General features: G+C 29.4%; 1 protein-coding gene across 1 annotated transcript in view; it reads left to right on the forward strand.

Moving 5' to 3' along the window:
• Positions 1-698: 698 nt before the first annotated feature.
• LOC129966072 (calcitonin gene-related peptide type 1 receptor-like) overlaps positions 699-25,053 on the forward strand; it is a 461,349-nt gene continuing 436,994 nt past the window's right edge. Inside the window, exon 1 of the mRNA XM_056080437.1 lies at positions 699-991. The gene's annotated coding sequence lies outside the window, so the exon portion shown is untranslated. The remainder of the gene's footprint in view (positions 992-25,053) is intronic.

Raw genomic sequence — 25,053 nt, forward strand, 5'->3', positions numbered from 1 at the left:
CGACTAAAGAATTTGAGAGAGAAATCAAACAGTTATTATTTTTTTCATACTTGAATATCTCTTCGAGATTCGCAGCTGCTTTGTGATATTAAGATTTCTCTTTAACTGGTGTATGCGTTAATATTCTAGCCATATTTTGCTAAACCAAAAGTTAAATTTGCATTTCTTCAAAAATCAACATAAAACCTGCATCTTTCGATGTCGGAAAGAACAGTTATAATTTTTGTTAGGTAATCATTTAATGCTAGATTCAATTAGTGAAAAATCATGGTGTAATGCCATAAGAGTTGGCGGGGGGGGGGAGGGTTAAATAAAATTATAAAATCTTACAAGTTATAAAAACAAATGCGTGTTATATAGAGAAACATAATTTATGCCCTTTTCACACAGCTAAATTTCCAAGATTGCCTGCAACCGCACGTAATTCAACAACACTATATATCAACCAAATCCGGCTGAAAACAAAGACCGTCAATATTTTGGCGATGAAGTCGTTACTAAAAATACATTTTCTCTGCTTTTAAGACTCCAGACAAGGTATCCTGACCGTTAACGCGACCTGTGACCTGCCAACCAGTTGCTCGCCTCCGCGCGCCTTGATTTTCCCGGCCCCGTTTTGACGTCACCCAAGAGCGGCAGAGACGCGAAAGAGAAACCCTGGCACTCGCTCTCAGTCAGTACTCTCCGTGGTACGCATCGGAATGGACTCCTTTCTCGTTTGCTCCTCCTCTGGCATCGCTACAGTGCTCTGCTGAACAATCTTTATCAATTCTCCTGCAATTTTGGTCTCCGTGGGAGAATGGAATCCATTTGATTTTGGTTGAACTCGAAGAGATTTAATTTTGGTCTCTTTTTTTTTAGTTTAAGAACTGATAGTTGTTTTGTTTATTTTTCTTTCGTTTTCGTTTTTTTCGGAAAAGAATAAAAAAAAAAAAGTTTATTGAAACGAGATTCTGGAAAGGCTTCTTAGATTGCTTGCAGACAAGTTTGGGTAAGTTGTGCATTTGATTTATAAAGTGGGAAAACTTTTTATAGGTTATATTCTCCAGAGATTTTTATTTCAATTTCTTGAACATTGAACTTCTTTTATATGGGTGAAATTTAATTTGTTTGATTTTGAATGTGCTATATACAGAACTTTTATACTTTAATTATTATTTGATGGTTTTTTTTTAAATTTATAACATTTAGCTTTTATAACATAAAAAATATTGTCTTTTAAAAATGCTAAAAAGGCTTAATACTCTTTTACTAATTTTTGAAACTATTTTTAGCACCCTGCAATGGGCGCTTTTATTCAAATTCATAACAAAATATCCAATATGATGAATGAGTTCGTTTTTTTAAATTGGAATTGTGACTTATTTTTGCTTGGAAAATAAAGAAGTTTATATATAAAATTGCTAAAGAAATCTATCTTAATATGGTAATGATTTTTTTCTTTGATGCATTCTCATTAAAATTCTTATTGATATTATTTAAAAAATAAATGATATTTTGAGTTTATACGGAATTTTTTTTTCAATAGAAAATATATTATTTTAAAAATTGTCGAAAATATGTTTGGAAAATGTAAGAATTTTTTAAAATTATTTTTGCAACTTTTAAATGGATTTTTTAAAAATCTCTTTGAAATTGCTTTGCATGATGAATTATTGATATTGTTTCTTTTGTTTGACAAACGTATTACCATCTTTATTTTTATATTTTATGAGTAATTAAATCTTTACGAATTGACTTCTGAACACCAATCACGTCTAATATAATTTGACAATAAATTTGGTGATCTAATAAATTTTGCAAGCTTATTTTTAGGCTAATTTTTATCAAACATATTTTATTTATAAAATTATTTTATGATAAATATAATTACTGCTTTTTTTATTTCTCATAGAGTTTTGTGAAATATTTGATTACAACGTATTTGATTTGATTTCATATGTCCGAGATGAATAAAATGATACTACATTTAAATAATTTGTTTAACCTGTTAACCGGGTAATTAACTTATATTTAGTTTGTTTTACATTGAAATATTTCGTCATACCCAGTTAACAGGTTAAAAGAGAAATTTTTAATGCTGCTCATAATATCTATTTTATCGCAAGGCGATGCGTTTTAAAGGCATATGAAAATAACTGCATGAAATTTTATTTAAAATTTGTTGGATGCGTGTATATTTTACGAACTCTTTAAATCTTGTTTCATAATTCATGAGTTTTTTTAGAATAGAAAATATCATCTTTTGCATTATTTCTTAGAAATATTTTCTTGCAACGTGCACAAAATAAAACGTGTTTTCTTCAGTAAAAGATTTATTTTTGAATTTTTTTTAAAAGCAAAATTTTCGACACCAGCAAAGCCTACACAATTGAACAAAAAGATCTTTATTTAAATGAAATGTAAAATGGATGATTATATGTTTGATATGAGATATTATCTTATTTGTAGACAATGAAAAACATTTCCTTTCGTTTAAGATAAATAATAAAATAGAAATCTGCATTTGAAACAAAAAATTAATTTGACTGTAACCTTAAATCAACCTCTGTTTGGTAAATGTATTAAACCAATTATGTATTAACTAATTATATATTAAACCAATTATCAATGCAATGCATTGATGCATGCATTCTATTTATATAGTTCTAATATGCAGATCTTGATATTAAAATTTATATGAAAGATTAGTTTTCAATTTAAATGTTTTTTAAATGAAGAAAGTAGAATTTTTTTTTCTTTTCATTGTATCCTTTTTTTTTAAATTGAACGGGTATTATTTTACCACGATTAAAAAAATACCTGAACTTTGTTAAATTTTTTCTATTAATAGAATTGAACGAAATATTTATATGATTATTATAGATCTTAAGCATATGAAGCCAATGATAGTTTGAAATTTCCATTTAATTTTTTATGGAAACCATATAGAAGCTTAGATTTTAGAAGATATTTTTTTTGTTGCCGATGTAAGAATATTAATGTGCTTTAGAAAAATGTTGAAACATTTCAGAGTGGAATAGACAATTGTTAACAAAATACCTTTAATAATGAACTATAATTCCTTTTTTTTATATTTTTAAGAGTCAGATATTATTCTGCCAATCAGTCGGATATGATTGCTTGAAATAAGGAAGTTTGAGTGGCAAAGAAATTTGAATGACTGCTTCCCATTCACTTCATAAAGTATATCAACATTTGATATACTTTGTGAATGTGATGTAAAGATCACACGTTAAACATCCTTTAGTTAATTGAGTCTTTTGGTTATGATCTCAAAAAATACATAGAACAACGAATATTCGTCATTGGTCTATGTTGGTTGGTGGTCGATAACCACACGAAAAAATTTTTAGGCAGATTTATAGTATTGTTTAATTGATACCACACATATTTCGTTTCTCAGCTGCCTCTGTTTATGAGTTTTGTATTTGCCGACTGACTGTTCATTCATACAATGTTCCAAAGTTACTTTTGAGATTCAGGGTGATCTAAAAACAAAGAGACTCGCCAAAATCTTGTTATTCGATTATTGCCTACGAAGAAGTAAAATTTCGTCCTTATTTCACTTTAACATCATAAAATAATTCACAGATGTCAATTTATGTTTACGCAAATCTCATCGCACTTCTTGATAAATACTGATTTAAGCACAAAAAAATGCATATGTTTCTTCATCAGACTAGCTTTGATGAGCCTGATTTTATGCCTGAGTTAAATATGTTATCATCGCATTTCTAGATGAATACGGATTTAAGCACAAAAAATGCATTTATTTCTTCATCAGACTAGCTTTAATGAGTCTGATTTTATGCCTGAGTTAAATATGTGACAAATCTGTTTGCAAAATTATCTGCTATAGTGCAAAATGACTTTCTTTGAACATTTTTACTTTTTCGCAAATGAAATAAATAAAGAGAAAGTATTGTAATCATTAAAATAATTTGAGCTCAATATTTCCACTAATTTCCATATTTCAGATCTCTTGGAAAACGAATAATATATTTTTGGAATCGTACTTGTCTGTGAACATAAAAATTCAGAAACGCTGTGAAATTGAGGAATAAATTCGGCATGTAATTTTTGTTGATTTCTATTATTAACATTTGAATACGATCAATTCTAGTAAAATCTGTCGGCCTGGCTGTTTACTTATAAAAAAAAATTGATAACTACAAAATTTAAAAAGCTAGATGAATAAAATTAAGGATACCAAATTAACATTGAAATATAAATCATCCTTCAATGCTGAACCATATCCTTCAACAGGTTTACTCTCTGCTAGTCAATACATTAGAATGCATGTAAAAGCGATGACAAAAACGCGATGATTAAATAAATTAAATTTGGAACACTTGTATAGATTTCATTTGAAAATCTGTATCGAAATTCAATCAAAATCTATTAATGGAAACATTTTCTATACAATGTCCGAATGTGCATTAATGATAATTACAAAACATAAATAATTGGGTAAAATTTGATATATAAAATGTTAATTCATAACAAATTTTAAACCAAATCCGTCAAATAATTCATTACCTCTAGGTCTGTACATTTTCATGTCAAAAACGCAATGACTTCGATAAATATAATTTTGTATGGATTCCAGCAATTGAAATTGTAGTTTTGTATCAGATGTTTCTTTGAATGTACCAATATAAAACTGCTAAAATTGAATATTCTGTATTCTTTTCCATATTATAAAGCACAATACGCTCATGAGTGGGATTCTGAAAATACTTGAACAAAGTCTCATGGTACTAACAGCCTATGTGAGTGTCTTTTTACTGTAGGGACAAGTAACATTTTTAGGGAATATTCAGGAAAATTTTGGGTAACGATTCCTTCTAGTTTCCCATGTATTTTAAGCCGTAATTGTGACTGACATTCAAAAGTACTTTTTGGAGTTACGAAATCGTTCATCCGATGGTAGGATGTTTTTACTGTTCAAGTTTATAAAAATATGAATAGAAATGTTTTATCAAAATTCGAAACACTTTATAAATGATTTATTACTTTTTTGAAAAGTAGAGGATTTATTAATTTTATGCGATTGCGTACAATGCATCATTTTTATCAATTTTGCTTCGCTATTTAAAATGCAATATATTAATTGATAATTAATATTTAAACTATTTAATTTAGAAATTAATTTTACAAATTCCCCAAGAGGTTATCGCCAAAGTTCATCAAATATTTAAGATGTTATCAGCAAGATCATCAAATGTTCAAGATGTTATCAGCAAGAAAGTTATCAAAAGTTCAAGATATTATCAGCGAGAAGATCCTCAAATGTTCCAGATGTTATCAGCAAGAAGATAGCGGAGAGATAAAATGATATTTGAGTATCTGGCACATAAAATGGTAAACGTAAAATTGTTTAATGAGCCACAATAACGTCTGCTAATGTGAGTTTAACATTGCGCTTTTTATATATGCATTTCATTATAATACTGTTTTTATGGAAAACGATTAATTCTTTTAGTAGTTTATTTCTTTATTCATAAATGCATTTGCTTATGACATTATGGAAGTTAAAAAAAAGTAGGTTTTTTTTTTTTTTTTTTTAATGACAATCTTTTTTTTTTTTTTTTTGTGAACTGATAATTAACATCTTTGATGATTGAAATACTTTACTAAATAACGATCTTTATTCCCTGAATATCTAATACCGAGATTTGAATAAATTATTTAAAAAGCGTTTAATCTTTCGCTTTTAGTTTGGCAACCTCTTTTACCATGTGAAACAAGTTAGGACGGTAAAAAATGAAAAACGAATAACCTAAATTGTTAAAGTGTGCTGATTTTAGTTCGAGTAATGGTTTCAATGTACTAATTATTTATAAAAATGTATTCCGAGCTAAAGTACTTAGAATGTTCATTGAAAGCTGAAATAATTTTACGAAAGATAAAAATAATTGTCGAATATTAAAAAAAAAGGAAGTTTTCCTAATATTGGGATAATGAGTTGTTTAGATTTAAGGCATTTATCAAAAGTTACTAGACAGATATTAGGTAAATGATATAAAATTTAACGAAGAATAGAACTTTTAATCCAAAGTAGTGTAACATATTGCATTAAACATGATTTATCTACTATTTTATTTTTAAAATTTATTCCTAATTTAGAGTACTGACAACGTATATAAAAATGACGGAAACAGTTTATTTAATGCCATGGCAGTGGTGGTAATAACAAATGCAGGAATTTACACAACGAAAGAAAACTGTTATAAGATCTCATGCAAAATTTTCATGTCAAAACATGTTTAAAAATATTTAAATCTGAGAAAAATGTTGTATAGAAATAAAATTAGTATCATGAATATCATTTCTTTTTAATTCATTTTACAAGTGATGCAAAAATGGTTTTTATACAATAATATGCTCCTAAATTGTTGATGAAAATCGTTAACATTTTGATTAAACCCAATTAAAAATTTAATTAAAAGACATACACAAAAAAGGGTAGAAAAGCAGGTTTACCAACCTAACGAAGAATTTATAGCCATTTAATTAATAAATTTCCATAATCTTTTGAATATGTAAAAAAATAATAAATTTAAATTCTTAAATATGATTTAAATTTGAATTTTTTAATCACTGCTTTTCTTCTGTCACAGAACTTCATTTTTATAAATTTTTGTACTGATTGCAATTATTCCAATGTTATAATAATAATTATTGAACATTTACAAATGTATTCATTGTGGATCAGGCATAGACAAATAATCAAATCATTCACTTTATGTCTTATTATAATAGTTGTGCTATGCTTTTCTGAACTAGAAGTAAGCTATGACAATCGTTCTGATTATGTATTAAATTTCAGCAAAATATAACACTTATTTTTTTTCTAATTTTGAATTAGTTCAAATCTGTAGTGAATTTATTCCTTTCAACTTTTTTATCATAAAGTATATATGAAGGTTTAATTTGTAATTATACTGTGGATGAATGACGGTAATTAAGCCAATCATGATCATTGAGAGGTCATAAAATATTTATTGGTCATAAAATATTATTGCTGAAATTTACAAACTTATTGGATTTTTTGATAAATTGTTAAGGTGTATGCTGTTTGACCCATTTTAACTTTTCCTATCATTAACCATTTCACGGAAGAAGTCACGACGAGTACGAAAATGAGAAGTCCCCGGAGAAGTTAATGTATTTTCCCTTTTTCTGGTCAATGGAAATATTGTGGGACTGAGCTTCCTCCTCTCCCCCTATGAGGTACCTTATCTCTTCTCCAACTCTAATGGAATGTACCTCCTGCTAGAGAGGTTTAGTGTATTTCTAATAGAATTCCAACTTTTTTTTCTACAGACTGTCCCGTTGATGATCATTCAATTTAATTTTGAATCCTTTAAAAAAGATACGGAATACCAGTATTATTATGGTTAACTTTTAATTAGAGTAACCCATTCTATTTTATTAACAAAGCCATTTGTTGGATGCAAATTATCAATTACAGATATAAAATTGGATCACTATATTTCAACAGACTGTTTTTCTACAGACTGTTTTCTCAAGTTTATTTTATCAATTTCATTCCTACAACAACCATCCGTTCAGATTTAAATCTCGTAATTCACCAAATATTTCTATAAGTAAATTAATGTAAGGAAACTCAAATTCCAAAGCTCGCCAACTTTGAAAGCCCTCATGTATCAGAGCCTCATAATCAGGCATAATTTCAGCGTTCAATTATTCACAAGGAAATTGTTCTGCGGACATAATAATGTATGTGATATCCTGGAGATTACGGTTTCATTTTTCAGATGAACTCTTTTATCTTCTCATCTATCGCTGTCACGGACTTTCTGTGGAACATGTTTCGAGTGATCCGTAAAGAGAATATTATAAGGAAGGAAGTTTTAAATTGAGGGCAGAATGATTCTGTTCTACAGTTCTTTATAATTCGATATCTGGCAGAATTTTTCCGTTTGCTCCAATTTTTGATGATAACCTATAAATGAATTTTTTGCTTTGCAATACTTTTCCGTGAATTTTTATGTAGCCATGTAAAAGATGAATTCTTTCTTCAAAGAATGACGATGATATGTGTTGTAATTATTGTATGGATTTATTATATGTTATTATATTACTTATTTAAAAAATTTATAGGATTAATGTATTTCAAAGAGGATGATAATACATGAAGAAAATTTGATGTTGTAATGATTCTAAGTGAAAACATTATGCGGTAATAAAAGAATCATGGCATTTATTCGTTCATTTTTTTGTTGATAATATAGAAATAAACGTTGCCATTATTAATGTGATTACGGTTATATATGGATTCTTTTTGTGCCCCCGAAGAATTCTCTATATATTATTATATTATTTATTTAAAAAGATTAATCTTATAATCTATTTAAAAAGAGAGTGATAACACATAAACGAAATTTGATGTTGTATAACGAATGACACTAAATGGACGCATTATGCGACCATAAAAAAACACATGAAACTTATTTGTTCGATTTCTTGTTGATAGTATAAATATAACAATATATACCATAATAGTAAATATAATAACATTAATGTGATTTTAGTTATACGTGGATTATTTTATGTGGCCATAAGTATTTATATTTATTATTCCTTATTTAAAAAGATTACGAGATTAATCTATTTCAGAAGTGGATAATAATACATGAATTAAATTTAATGATTCTAAATGGACACTTTGTGCGGTCTTAAAACACACATAAAATTTATTTTTCGATTTCTGTTGATATTATATAAATAAATTGTAACTTTAATGTGATTATAGTTATAAATGGATACTTATGTGTCCATCAATATTTATTATATATTATTATATTACTTATTTAAAAAGATAACAAGATGAGTCTATTTCAAAAGAGGATAATAATACATGAATGAAATTTGACGTTGTAATGATTCTAAATGGACACATTATACGGCCGTAAAAGAATCGTAAAATTTATATTGATATTATATAAATAAACGTTAATATAAATAAACTTAATGTGATTATAGTTATACATGAATTCTTTGTGTCCATAAGATTATCTATTTCATTCTCGTACTTTTTTTCTCCCTAGAGACATTACGTACATTATAAACATTAAACATTTAGGATAAAATTATTATGCATGTGTTACCAATTTTACAAAAACTACGCAAAATAATTTTGATCCTTAAAAAAATACCTAAATGATATAAATCAGAAAAAAAAGCTAGAAAATTACTTATTTGGTAATTAGATATTTTAGATGTTTAATTCTAATCAAAATGAATGATGATGAATTAATATTAAATTAAATTTTGAGGATATGACATCTTTGATCAATTTAGTTGTTTTAAAATAAGTTCACCTTGTTTTTTAAATTAAAATTCTCAATTAATAGATAATTAAAATTCTAATTTGTCGATGTTTACCAATTTTGTTCACGAATCGGGTTTTGAAATCTTATGATATAATTAGGAAATATGTTTATTATTTCCCTAGTTGACAACGCAGTGTTGGCAATTAGCGAAATGCTGGAACAAAATTCTTGGTTAATTTGTTTCATTAATTTTATTGACAGCTGTGTTCTATTTTAAAGTTTGCCAAACGATAATGAACACAACGGATTAATTGGTTTGATGTCACATGTAACTGCGTTTGTCATCTACGTGCTATTACATTTTGTTTTCTGGCATCATAATATCCTGCAAGATGCATAGCTAATTCCAAATTTAAAATAGCGCAGCACATTTGATTAGGATTATATGGACATAAATTGACAATACTGAAATATGATTTAAATATAGCCATCAAAAATAATATATTTTAGAAACAATTTTTCGTATAACTTGAATTTTTTTCTTCAAAAAGAATTCAATTGTTGCCGAGATTTTAATTTCACTGAGCATAATATTGAAATCATTTTTTGCCCATAATTTGTTAATTTCATGAGGTCAATAATGAGTAAATTGCATCCTCTTGACCAGATATTGCATGCTTAGAATTTCTATCAGCCCCCTCTGCAAATAATATAATAAAATAAAATTAGAGCATTATTTAAAATAATTGTGCAGTCACTATATTTATTTTTATTCAAATCAAATTAAAAAATTCTTTGCAAAGTGTAGTTTGATTAATTGTGTCAATAGTATATTCTTCAATTCATTGTATATTCTATAATAAACTATACGGACTCTTTATTTCTTTTCTTCCTTTTTTTTGCCTGACCTAGAAAGATTTGACATCCGAACCCATTCATTTTCGTTAGCATAAATTTATACAAATTTATTGATCTTTTTTTTTTTACTTAAAAAAGGCATTTATTAAGAAAAACTGGTACAATATATATAAATCAAAATATTTTCCATCATTTTCTATAATTGTTTCCCATTTTCGTCTAATAAGTCTTGCAATTGATTATCTACGAATTATTTTAGTCCTCCGGGCTGTTCTTTGTCATTCACATCGAAATCACCACTCTTAAATCGTTGAAATCAAAACCGACAATTGGGATATCACGGAGTAGTATCACCATAATATTCTAAAAGTGTCTGATGAGTTTCGGCAGAAGATTTCTTCATATAAAACAAAAATAGCAGTGAATGTCGAAAATGCAATGTAGAGCGTTCGATTATTGGGTCCTTTATGCGCTGAATAGCTCAATAATACTAAATGGAAAACTTTCAAAATGATAACAATAAAGTAATAGTATAGTGGTAAAACCCAAAACCATTGTCGTGTATGATATATAATATACTTCGCATGTTTATCAATGGATGTCGTAAATTAAAATACATGCAATTAGATAATATTCTTCATATTTTTAATTTGCATAAGCATATTAAATTTATTTAACATATATACATTTGAATTTTTCCTATTATTCATAGAATTTTTTTATATTTCATATTTTTCATATTAATCATATTCATATGAATATTACTATTCAAATGATGAATACGAATGACATTATTTATATTTATTCATATTAGTTTAAAATTCATAAGCATTTTAAATTCATTTAACATAAATTCCACTTACGGATTTTTCCATTCAAATGCTGAATTTGGTTTGTAGAATTTTAATGGGAAAAATAATTCATGACACTGCTTTAATTGAGGTAGGCATATTAATTTCCTTTAATACAATTTTCGTTAGACTATTTTTATTGTGCTAATTTGATTTATTTTTGCATTTGCTTGGCAGATGTTTGGATTTTTTTGTTACATTCTTTTATTTCTGCCAAGTGTTTTAAATTTATGTAATTTGATTTCGATTCAGGAAACGTTTACATAACAATATTTAATTTGTGCTAGGCATGTTAATTCCCTTGAGAGCATACGATAATAGAGGACAATAGCATATTCCTTAAAATATCCCACAGGGGCCACTTAGAACGAATGGGACACATTGTAAAGAGAACTATTTTGCGTCTATCTCAGTGTCCGTTTAATTCTCACTGCACCTCGATAGTCAGATTACCAGTAACACTGTGGAATGGCGGGGTTAATTTGTTTCGCGGTTCCCTTAGCTCAGTTTTCATTAGAATATTATAATTGAGCTAAGTATACTAAATTTTTTTGACAGGAATTTTCCCATCAGTAGAGCTAGGCGTGTTAATTTTTCTTAGAAATATTTTGGTGCAAACATTAAAAAAAAATATTTAGCCGTAGAGGTTAACTTAGAATTACCAAATTTAATTCAAATATAATTTGAAGGATGGAAATGTGCAATACTGAAGAAAGTTCTTTTTGAAATTTTTAATGATTAATATATTAAATTAAAAATTCAGTAAGATTTTAGCGTGTAAATTTTGAACACGTTATTTCGAATATGCAATGACTTTCGAAAACAATTATTGCATATTGAAATAAAAATCTGCTGCAAAATTAATTTTCGCACCATTTTAAAATTAAAAAAATGGTATTTTACATGATATATTCGCAATAAGTTTTTGCAATCGATGCTAAGATTGTATAATTATACGGGTAGCCTGTATTACAATTTTCATTAGTTCATTCCATAATTTTCATTAATTCATGCCATAATTTTCTTGAATAACTTTCATTAATTCATTCCATAATTTTCATGAATAACTTTCATTAATTCATTCCATAATTTTCATGAATAATTTTCATTAATTCCTTTCATATTATTTTTTGATAAAAAAAATAAATTTTGACGACTGCATATGGAATTTCATACACAACAGCATCTCGCAGCCTTTTATTAAAAAGGTCTGAAACGCTGTTTTTGATGCCAACAGCTTTTTTACAAATATATAAAAAAGAAAGTATGAATGCAGTGCACATCTAACGTTACATGATGATGCACTTTTGAAATTTCCAGACTCAACCGGAGTTGTCATCGTGAATTTTACTGCATATTAAAATATATGGATGGTGGTTCTGTGAATTTAATGCATACGGATTTTCAGGGGATAGAATTTCCCATCAAATATTACCTTTGAAGATGGAGTTTATTGAACGACGCCTGGATAGTGAAAGTAGGTTCATATTTACATCTCGCCTGCATATCCATCAATTTTAGAAGATATTTCATGCATCCAAAAGTAATGTTCCTGCTTTACAAAATGAAATATAATCTGCATACGAGACAGTTTGCTTTTAAAATGAATTAAGAATTATCATTTGCATATATTTTACTTTTATATTAGTTATCAGAAACAAAATGAATGCATTGATATCTTTTTACTCTTTCAGAAATCTAAGTCTGAAACTTGGCGCGTCGCTGAAAAAATAAATGCATTTCCTTCTAGACAGTTTTATGAGTGTATCCTGTACTTAAATCAAATAAACTAGGCACATTATTTTCATATCATACAGAGGATGAATCATCGGATACGCAATACTCTCGGACAGAAATTAAGAAAGATGAAGTTCTTTAAGTTAATCTGAGAGTCAACACGTCCTGTTTAATATTTTGATGCGATTGAGAATGATCCAGATTGATTGCTCTTTTGGTGAAAATCTCTAATAATGTATATGTCTCTCCGTAACGTAAGACATTTCATTATCTTATAATGTTTTAAAAATTTTCAAAAAAAAAAAAAAGTAAAGTTTTTTTTAATTGAAACCACATAATAATGAAATACATTCATGTAAGGAACAATTATGTGATAAATATATTGCGCGTGCCTTCGAACATCTAATTGTACGTTACTGTTCGTTTCAGTATTCTGAGACGACCACGTTTCGACGATTCTATATTATTAAGGGGAGAGACGGGGAAGGATGAACGCATTTTCGGAAATCTTCGTCATCCTTTGACTTTGATTTTCACCCTATTAGATACACGTGAAAAAAAAATTGAACAAAAAAGTATGTGAATAGTGTGTTGTTTCTGACCGTATAATTTTGTAAAAATTCTTTGTTTTACAAAAGTATTCTTTTGTAAAACATATATGACTTAAATAAATGCCTTAATACTTAATGACTTAAATAAATATATATGACTTCTTTTGTAAAACATATGACTTAAATAAATGCCTTATGACTTAATAATGACTTAAATAAATATATATGACTTCTTTTGTAAAATAAATATGACTTATATAAAATATATGAATTTTGGAGGATTTTTTTAAAAAAAAGTTTCATAAAATATATTTTTGAATTTTTGTATAAAATAGGCAAAAAACACGTTTCAAACATAAATGAATGAATTAAAAATATTAAATAAAATCATTAAAATAAAATAATAAATACGAATTTAAAAATTGTCAAAAATGTTTCGAAAATTCGAAAGTTTGGAAAAAATATTGTGAAATAATATTAAAGTAACATTATGTAAATTTAAAAATGAATGTAATTTTCCAATCCGAGTTTATTTTATTGTTAAATGTAGACATCCCCACCTTTCATCTTTCTTCTAACCCCTATTTTGACGAATTAAACGCATCCTCATCCTAATGTATGCGAAAAAACGCGAAGGGTTTTAGAATCCGTTGTCAAACAATATGCCGTAATTTTTTTAAATTTGATATCAATGGCTTTTCTCATGATGCATGTTTTCTTTCTATCATGACAATGTGATATATTAAAAGTTTGGTAATTGCTTCGAAAGTTGTTGAAAATATGAAATATTGCGGAAGCAAAGGAGAGTTTGTAGTTACATGATCATTAGAACAAAATATTATTCAAACTGGTAATTTTACACTATCTTGCATATTTTCTGTCAATAAGTTTTTTGTTCTTTCATATTGTTTTTATTTTACATATTAATACAATGCCTTAATTTGATAATTACCTCGAATATTGCTGAAAAAAGATATTTAGTTAACATACAAAACAAACACATGTCATTTTACAATTATACGATAACCATAACATCTTATCCTGTCAAACATCTAACAACACGATGTCTGTCATGCTTTGCTGTGGAGTCATTTACTTTGTAAATTAACTTCTTTCATAACGCACGAGTTTCCTTGTAACTCGAGAACAAACTGGTTTCATTTTCTGATAATCGCTTAGAAAATTTCTGTACAGAATTTACAAATTCATAAAAACTTAAAATTATATAACAAGCTTGAATGTGCATGTCTCCAAATATCTGTGTGTTGAACTTCAACATTTTGCTGTGGCATTAAATAATTTTTACGTAATGTTCTCTCATGAGATATGCTTTTATTCATAACACGGCAAAACAGTAGTTTAATTTTTTGATAAATGTTTTCTAAAGTTTATAAATTTAAAAATGAAGCAAATTGGTGAGCATTTATAAATATATAATAAAAATAAGTCCCTGTCTTACAGCATTTGATTTCATGTCACATTTCAATTCAAGTATGTCTTATGGATAAGCAAAGACTCAACAGAGATATTCATACGATGAGGCATCTTTGAAATGTTTTTTTGAAGTTCGTGTATTCATTAGTTAATCAGTCATCTAAACTAGAATGATATTTATTTTTAATATTTAATTCCTTAAAACGTGAAATTATAATTTCGACATTAGATGATCCATAATTAAAATTTTTAACGCATTCCTTTGACTTCAATTTTTAATGTAAATTCAATGGTTGTTTACCATTTATAATATAAATTTTAAAGCATTTCACTTTTTGAAATACTGTCGGTATTTGGATTATCTATTTTCATATTTTCATAAACCATTCAAAAATAGAAATCAGTACACTTCTTTCAAAATGGTGCGAAGGTTTCTATTATGTTAAACAAAACTTAAAGATATAACTTCGAATTCGTGACATTGATCTGGGCGTAGTTCTAATTGCATGATGGTTTCGGAGGGTATTTGATCGACGATGTGTCTATATATGAACTTGGCGCGTATTTAATTTATCATACTAGGTGAAATGTTTCCGTGACATTGAAATCTGGATAATGGAGATTAAATAAATGTGAAGCCTTCTGATAAGATTACCCAATTCGAATATGATTGAGCAGTCGTTTGCTAGAGAATTCGGATGAATAAAGTGTTTCAATAAAGGAAAGGTGATCATAGAGTATTATAAGACGCGGAACACTTTTTTTTAATGTTACCTAATACATGATTTGCAAAGGTTGCAAATGTCTGATTGTAAATTCTTAGATAATAGGCTTCAGGATAAATTTGATCAAACATATCTCTATATGGAAGCCCGGTGCGCATTAAACCCATCGTAACGAGAAAAAAATTGTGTATGGTGGAAATTTCGTTTATTGCGAACCTGTATATGTAGAGCCAATATATTTTCAGTCTTCTATTTACAAGATATTTCGCAAAAATAATTTCTGAAACATATATGGAAGTCTCAAAACACATCAAATTATTATTTAAAACACTAATGCAGTTTTATTTTGCACACAAATTAAAAAGTAATATTAGTTTTAAATGCTGAATTTAATCAACTGATTAACTGCTCTGTTATCTAAAAATTACTTAATTAAAATGCTTTATATTTTATTTGATTGATTCAAAGCCCTATCTTCAGATAAGAAAAATAGGCATTTATCCTGTATCTTTAAACGAAAAATTCTTGTATATAATATTGGGTGAGTGCAGAAGTTCTACCCGTTTTTGGATATGCAAATTTGCAATGGAATTGACTCACACTTGACATTATAATGGCGCAAATTGTCAGTCAATCAAACGTGTGAATGCCTCACATATAAATGCATCATATCTTGCAAGTGAATCATTTCAAAAAAAATCCTATAAGGTGTAACATGGAAAGCAAGAAGCATATAAGACATTGTTTGTTATACGAGTTCGATAAAAAAAAATACGACAACCGCAGAATGTCAAAATGTTTGTTAAATTTATGGGGAGGATGCAAAAGACGAAAGCACGTGTCGTCGGTGGTTTCGTAAATTGAGGAAAGAAGACAAAAGCTTCCAAGATCAGGATAGGAGTGCATGGTCATCACACTTTGGAGAATTTGATATTGACCAAAGCCATAAGGAACAACCCGACCCTAATCGTGCAAGAATTAGCGGAGACCTTCAACTTACTACGGACAACGGTCGAGAGACGGCTGGTTAAATTGGAATTGTCATTGGGTTCCACATAACTGACAACTAATCAGTGAGATGACCAATTCGCCTCCTGTGTTTCCTTGCTTTCCTGGTACAAAAACAACCTATTCTTGACCCGAATTGTGGCAGGAGATGAGAAGTGGGTTATGTACTGTAACGTGAAGCATCGTAGGACTGTGTGTATCCGCTTTGACCCGCCTTCATCGACTTCGAAAGCTGAACTTCATCCCAAGAAGATGCTATTGAGAGTGTGGTGGTATGTGCAGGAAAGAATTCTCTGGGATTCTCTCCTATCCTGACTAAAAAAAAACCAATATTGCTGCCTTCTACTGTCTACAATTAGCCAGGCGGCATTTAAATTCGGTAACAAAGCGACCAGGTCTCATCAATAGATGAGGTGTTATTCTTCATCATGATAACACCAGGGCACATTCTACTATCATCACTCGCCAAAAGTTACTGGGCTTAGGTTGGGAGGGCCCATCCTCCATATTCACCTGACTTGCCACTGGCTGACTATCACCTATTTAGTGCTTCGAATAATTCCTTCAGTCAGAAAATCTTTGATGATCCTGATGCTGTGAAAACTGCCATCCAATGAATTGAAACCGCAGGAATTTTAACGCCGTGAGATTCATCTCCAACAAGAAAGATGGCAAGAGGTTATAGATAGCAATGGGGACTATGCACAATAATAGGTACTGTTCATTTTGCGTTTATTTATTGTTCTTTATGGGTAATAAAAACGGGTAGAACGGGGTTGCCCGTAGAACTCACCCAATATATAAATTTATTTCGTGCATCTCGGAACCGCCTCTAACCATTTGGATCCAACTTTCTATTTAAATAAAGTTTTTCTTATGGAGTTTATCTATATAGGCGTCTTTCCTGAAAAAATGCAATTTTACACATAAAAAAAAACATTTTTTCATAACTAAATGCTGACATGTGGCTGTATATGAGGTTTGGCTATACATATACGTATCAGAGATGGAGTAATGGTTAAGATTTGGGACTCTCATACCCTTTGTTATGTTCTATTCCGCGTTTGTATTTCAGTTAGATTTCGCTTATATCTTTTAAACGATTTATGGGATAGAATTTTATAAACGATTTTACAAATAAATAAATTTTAAAAAAATCTGCCGAGTGATGCTCAGTCTTCGAAGTATTTGAAACGTAAATTATAAGATTTTATTTATTCTGATTATTACATTTAGAATCAAATCATTTTACTGCTCATTATTTTCTTCATTGCTATTCTCATACCAAGGAACTAATATAGTCAAATTTTTCTGTACATTATGATATCCGATGTTTATAAAATATTTAAGTACACCCGCACTTCCTGTCGGTACATTAAAATGTCCAGACTTAACACAAATATATTTTTATTGCTGATTTTAGAAATAATACTTGACATTTTCCCCAAAAAGTATTTTGTAGCTGTGGCAAGAATTATTCAAATTATTCAGAAAATAAAATAAAACATTCTTTTCATTCTTAAACAACAATCTTTATTCATCTACTTTTTTTGTAGAAAGAGACTGTTTCCTTTCCTCATCGCACTTTAGGCCTTATTTCTTCAAAAGTTGACTTATTTATTTTTAAAAATGTAAATTCATGAAACATTCTTATTAATTATTATATTTTTTAATTAGAAGCGAATATAAAGATTGATATTTATTTTCCCCATTATTAACCTAAATTTCACAATTTAAGATGGACTGTTTTAAATATTCCGATAAGAAATGCAAGTGTTTACTATATAAATTTAAGAAAAAGAGAATTTTTATAAACAATTACGAAATGACAAGGATTATTTAAATATGAATGTTTTTCACATTTATTAATTTTTGATTTTATTTTTGAAAGTATTTGAAATTCCAAATCTAACAAACTTTATTTTTTTAACTATTGCATATAAAATGTGTTGAATAAAATATTGACTTTCGCTTGCAAGATAAAGTAAAACCTTTGTTTAGTTTTTGTGTCAAGAGTAAACAAAAGGATAAAAGATTAAAATTAGTGTTTTTAGAAATTTAGAATAATTAATTGGAGAGAAATTAATCTTCACCAATTGTTTCGGGAAAAAAAACCCGATTAAAACGGATAAATGATTAAAAAAATCTTCAGTTGTATTTTTTTCCTGAAATTAGTATTCTTAATTGACAAATAGAAGCTTCTTTAATGAATAAATTGGTGATATAAAAAATTTCCTAGTTTTAAAAAACTGGATTATTCTTGGTACTTCCTTTTTGTTTTACTATTTAAATGTTAAACCAAAATATCAAAATGTTGTACCAAAAATCGTTATCAAAAAATTCTTGACTGCAAAAAAATAATGAAACTGAAAATTTAAAGAAAACAATACTTCGTTAAATAAGAAAAAAAAAACATTTGTGTAAAGTAATAACATATTTATTCTAAAAGAGTTGAAAAATTAACTAAAATTCAAATTCATTTTTTTTTCATACTTTGAAATGAATAAAATGGGTTAACACAGCCAGGATATTCAGACCTTAAATAAGAGAAAGAATTAGTTTAGTTATATTAACGCCCCGTTAAGAAGCAACATCAGGTCTATTTTCGGACAAACCACAAAATTATGAGTCCCGCTCCGATGATGAGGGCGACACTTAATATGGTACTTTTTGTTCAAACTTCCGCATCGCACCAATGGGAGAACATTTGGTCATTAGATTTATCGAATATTAGGCCCAGTTACACGGCAGATCTTTTGTGGAAGTGATTTGGAATGTGAAGTTTGCCGGTTCTGAGAGTGAAACCTTATCATTGGGCTACCAAATACTGAGTGCGGAAAAGAAAATCGTTTTTTATACAAAAATTTGAGTAGAGTCATTCTATGAGACGATCCTTGTTTCATGGTTGAAATATTTCCTACTTGAAATCCGATTCTAAAGAAGAAACATCGTGTAATTAGTTTTAGCTCATGGTAAAGGACCGTGGTAGCTACTGGTAATTTCTCGGCTTCGGAACGGGAGGGTTTCAGGTTCGAGGCCCGATTCCACCGAAGTATCGTCTTATTAACGGGTATGGTGCACTTTAAATCCATCAGGGCCAAACTTCCTCCCTCTGCTGTGATGCGGAAGTTTGAAGAGGGGCGTACTCACTCAGGTGTTGTCCTCGGCATCTGACAGCGGTACAAAATTACGAGGTCCGTTCCAAAATAGTCCTAGTGTTGATTTAAAATGGAACTTTAATATAAATAAGCTAAACCAAACTTGGTTCACGGTAAATACGTTGGGGTCAATTATACCCCGTTGGTGCGTCGCTGAAGTTTGATGAAGAGGCTGCCATATCGTATCATCTTCATCTATCTACGAAACAAAATCCCCCTCCAAATAACTTTCATATTACTTCAAAAAGCAACATCAATGGTATATGAGTAAAATAATCTTTAAAAAATCCCCTCTCAACAAAGCGTTTTCGGATGACAAATTAATAACTAGTAAAACAGCAGTATTCAGGTCATTTTTTTTCTTTTTTTTTATGCTGAAAGTTCTATTTTTATTAAATATGAGAAAAAATATTTATCGTCGCAAATATATGTTTATAAGTCGCATATTTTATTATTAAAAATTGCTTTCCTTTTTATGTTATCAAATGTATTGGAAATATATCTGTTGGGCATAACAGAATTGTCAACATTATCAATATGACCAGTGCTCTTAAAAATATTAGAATCCAACTGCTTCATATTTCGCTTGCAGTTAGTTTATACCTAAAATAAATTTTAAAAGGGATGAAATTTGTTATGCAGTTAAAAACGAATGGATGTCGAAATTCCAAAGTATAAACTTGAACATAGACCTTTTATAACTATCTCCATCATCATTATATGCAAAAAATATTTCCGATAAATTTAAATTTACATGGGAATGCTTTTCAGAAACCAAAAATAATAATAATGTTTTAAGTTTTAGAATCCTATTAAATTAAATATTTTGAAGAAATAAACAAATATGTAACTTTAAATTTATCCTCATAACAATAATAAAGATCTAGTATGTTTCCTCAAAGTAGAAATAGTCCTTCATTTAATGAAAGTATTGCAAGTTCACCGGCGTCCTGGTATAGGGGTAGCGCGTCTTCCCCGTGTTCTGGGTCCCCTGGGTTCGAGTCCCGGTACGGGCATGGTTGTTCTTCCTCCGTTCTATCTGTGAGACGTGTGAATGTGCCCCCCTGTAAAAAGGAGTTGTGCAAGCGAATGAGATGTGTGAGTAGCTAAGACGTACTCTTGGCCCTAGTTGGCGCTACTAAAACAAGAGACGCTCCCTTGGCTTAAAATAGATGACTTCGTCAGCGAGCTTGTCCATGGCAAGTGCCATTAGAAACAACAACAACAACATTGCAAGTTTAGAAATTAATTCAATTTAAAAAATTCTTTTTCCATTCATATTTTCTTTACTTAATAACATAAATATTAAGTTTAATTTTAAGAATTAGAAAATTATCTATAAATTACGCAAAAAAAAATTAATTTGTTCAAATTACAAGGGGTTTCAGTACGACTGTATTGACCTTTTGGATAGTAATTGATTAGCCAAAGATGAATCGGGATCATACAGGGAATCAAGTTGTCAATAAGTACTGTTGCACAAGCTGAAGAAAACAAAACATTAGGCAAAATTCATTTTGTAGATAACAAAAAGAGTGCAAATCTTACAGGAAGTATTTGAAACTATACAAACAAGTTATGAATTCCTAACATCATGAGGGCCGCGGTGGCCCGGTGGTAAGGTCTCGGCTTCGGAACCGGAGGGTTTCAGGTTCGTGACCCGATTCCACCGGAGAACCGTCGTGTAAGGCGGTCTGTTGCACGTTAAATCCGTCATGCCAAACGTCCTCCCGTTGGTGTGGTGTGGTGTGGTATGGAGAGGGGGGTGCCAGCTCAGGTGTCGTCCTCGTCATCTGACCGCGGTTCAAAATTACGAGGTCCGTCCCAAAATAGCCCTATTGTTGCTTTGAAACGGGACACCAACTAAACTAAACTTCATAAATATGCTGGCATGTCAGTGCATGTTACACCACATTTCGGTAGACATCAGTATGGTCAAAATACAGGCTCCATAGGTATGGCATTCTACGTTTCGGACCAAAATATCACACTCGCATAATAAATGACCATCTCCAGATAATATTTATGACAATCGAAAATAACCATATACCTGTAAATCATGTCCACATACTTGAATGGGTAGCTGTTATAATTTGCAAAATGTATGCCTCTGTTTAGTATATATCGTTACGATGTGCTCGTGTAATGGGCCGAATTATCACATATTGATGAAATGTATTGTTAAATAATGAGCCTTTAACAATGGAATATTTTGATTTAAAACATACTATTAAAATTTTATAATCTTGTATTCAAAATCTATATAGCAGATATAATCTATTCCTTTAATAGATAAATTTAAATTATCTAACATCAATTCATATTCTACGTGTAGTACTTGATGGAGTGTATAGATTTTCTTTTGATTTTGCGTTTAGTTGAATAAAGATCGGTTTTAATAAATTTTATTAGAAATGAAAAAAAAATTAATTAGGCTTTTAAATGATAGATTCCACGTGATGCACTTAATTCAGAAACTCCGAAATTGTATCTTAAATACATCATACATTTTGTGAGTTATGCTGTTATAGTTTTCCATGCAAATAAAAATTTATTTCATGATTATTTTCCCATAATCGCAAACTTTGCGTATAAATAATGATTAGAAATCGCCCACAATTGGTACAAAATGTAGTAAAAAAATTCCCTTCCTATAAATGATTGTTAAAATTAAGTTAATTGTTCATTAATCCGATGGCTTTCATTGTTGCTTATCAATGATAGTTCTTTGTAGGAATATCTGAGGCTAATTTGAAGTCTCCCACTATATATATATATATATATATATATATATATATATAACCACGATTTATTTGAAAGATGTGAACAATTTACTCTCTGTTGAGGATTAATAAAACTGAGTATATGTTCCTCAGCTCGTCGGTCGCGGTAGCCTGTTGGTAATGTTTCGGGCTCGGAACCAGAGGGTTTGAAGTTCGAAACCGATTCCACCGAAAAGCCGTCGTGTAAGCGGGTTTGGTGCACGTTAAATTCGTCAGGGCCAAACGTCATCTCGTTGGTGTGATGTGGGAGTTTTGAGAGGAGTTGCTAGCTCAGGTGTCGCCCTCGTCATCTACCCGTGGTTCAAAATTACGACATCCGTCTCAAAATAGATCTAGAGCTTCTTTAAAATGCGACGTTAATATAACTAAATTAAATGAAAACTAAACTTTCTCAGTTCATTTTTTTTGTCATAAAAGTTTGTAAAAATGCACTTACTGTTATTGCATAAAACAATTATATCATATGATTTATTACAATCATCCATTGCTAGAATGATTGGTAGAAGTGATTTTAAATATATGCTTAATATGCGGCTTAACCAAAACTGCCCAAACTATTTACCTCTGCTTTAATAGTACATACCTCAAGCAAATCCAATTAATTACATGGATTTGGAGAACTGAAATCGGATTTGGAAAATGATTCAACAGAATTCTGATTTCGGGGCATCTTCAGGCAACACCAGATGCTCCTACAGGATTGGAATCAGATCAGTTTAACACGGATTCTCAAAAGGATAAGATATCCCGTCTAATAGCATGGTCTAGTCTGAAGCATGCGAAGTATTCTCGCCAATATCGGGGAGTTCTCTATCTCATTCGTGTTAAATTTAGAGCCGTTCAGATTAAGGTTATCCGTATTTGTGTCAGCGGAAACCCCATTCCCTTGCAGAATATTTTGTTCTACAGGAATGTAGTGTGTGTGATAATGAAAGCTTAGTTCTTCATAAATCGGCTCGTTGCTGTTAAATACAGTGTACTGATTACGTAAGGTATGTTAACGGGTTAATATAAGTAATTATTCTATTGCGAGTATAGACGTTGCAGTATTTATATAATAATGAATTAGATGCATGTATTATATGCGGCGTAAGGAAGGTATATGGAACTTTGAGTTTTAAGTCATTTTTAAGATTTGTTTCCTTTTATATTTGAAAAAAAAAAGAAATGTATTTGGAATCCATATTTGCAAAATCTTGTAATACAGGAATCTCAAAATTTCCCAACCTTTTCATTAATACTTAAGGGTAAATAATTAGTTATCCTTAGCAATGGAATTTTAAGATTTTCTTTGACTAAGATTTAAAATTTGACTTTGCCTTATTTGATATTACTTTGTCTTTATTTGTCTATTGCTCTATATTTTGGTAATACAATGGTAAGAATAGCCGAAAATTGATTTTACTTAATTTTAAATTGCAATCAATAATTGGTTTTAAATAAATTGTATGAAAACAGATTTTAAAGGATAATATTATTGATGCCTATAAATCGGGATATTTTTATTTCATCAGTTTTTTTTCTATTTTTAGTCTTTAATTTATATCTCATTAATAAAAATATTATGGAATCTTTCAGTCAGTTATTTTCAAATTAATTATGCAATCAAAAGTTAATTAAATTAATTTACTAAATGATAATTCTGAATTTATTTAAAATTATGATAGTTTTGTGCAATGTATAAGTGTCCAAAATTTCAGCACCTTAATACATCAGAAATGGAATAAAAATCTTGTTGAGAAATTCAAACAGTACAAGCATGAAACAGGTCAAGTGATAGAAAAATATTTCAAAACCAATTTTATTTTTTTCTAGTATAAGAAGTATAAATAACGAATAATGAATTTGTGTTCATTGAAGTCATTTCCCATGCCTACATGCCTATATATGCATATAGTCTTGACATAAATACGTAAAACATGTTTTGAAGATTTTTTATACTTTTTTTATAAAAAAATATCACGTTTTCGCTCCTTCTGTAAAACTTGAATACACCAGATTTTAAAGAATGTTGAAGGAACTACATACTTGTATGCACATTACACACATATTTTTCCTTGACCTTGATGCAAAGTACTTGTAGAACTGTACAAATGAGATGAAATATGGTCGCAGTAGCTTTGACAATGCCTATAATATTTATCGTCTTAAAGAAAGCGTTGAAAACAATTTTAAGCTTGCAGATGAAGGACATACAAGAAAATAGCTAAATGAAGAAAAATTGGCTGGCCGTGGCAAATTGAGTCAATATTCCGAGGGGTTTTACAACAGTTGGTTATCCTGCCAGACTTTTGAAAACATGATTTGAAAAGACAAACAATTGTTGAGTTCTGTAATGCTTTTTTCTTTCATAATTTCAACGATATAATCCAGTAGTTGGCTTTCTTCAAAATTTCTTTGTCCAAGCCGTGGCAGACCCGATATAGCGCATCAAATATAAAGGCAGAAGAAAAGAACGAGAATATTATAAAGAAATCTGCAGGTACAGCCTTTTGGTTCAATGAGGAAGAGAATAGCAGCAGCTCGACTTAAAAGTTATTGAAGACGGTGTTCGCATATTAGGGCATTATTTTTAAAACATAAACTAATTAGAAATTTTCACATATATATACTTACATATAGCTTAATACAAATAAGTCATGG

Source organism: Argiope bruennichi, chromosome 4 (genome assembly GCF_947563725.1).
Source record: "Argiope bruennichi chromosome 4, qqArgBrue1.1, whole genome shotgun sequence".
Taxonomy (NCBI): Eukaryota; Metazoa; Arthropoda; class Arachnida; order Araneae; family Araneidae; genus Argiope; species Argiope bruennichi.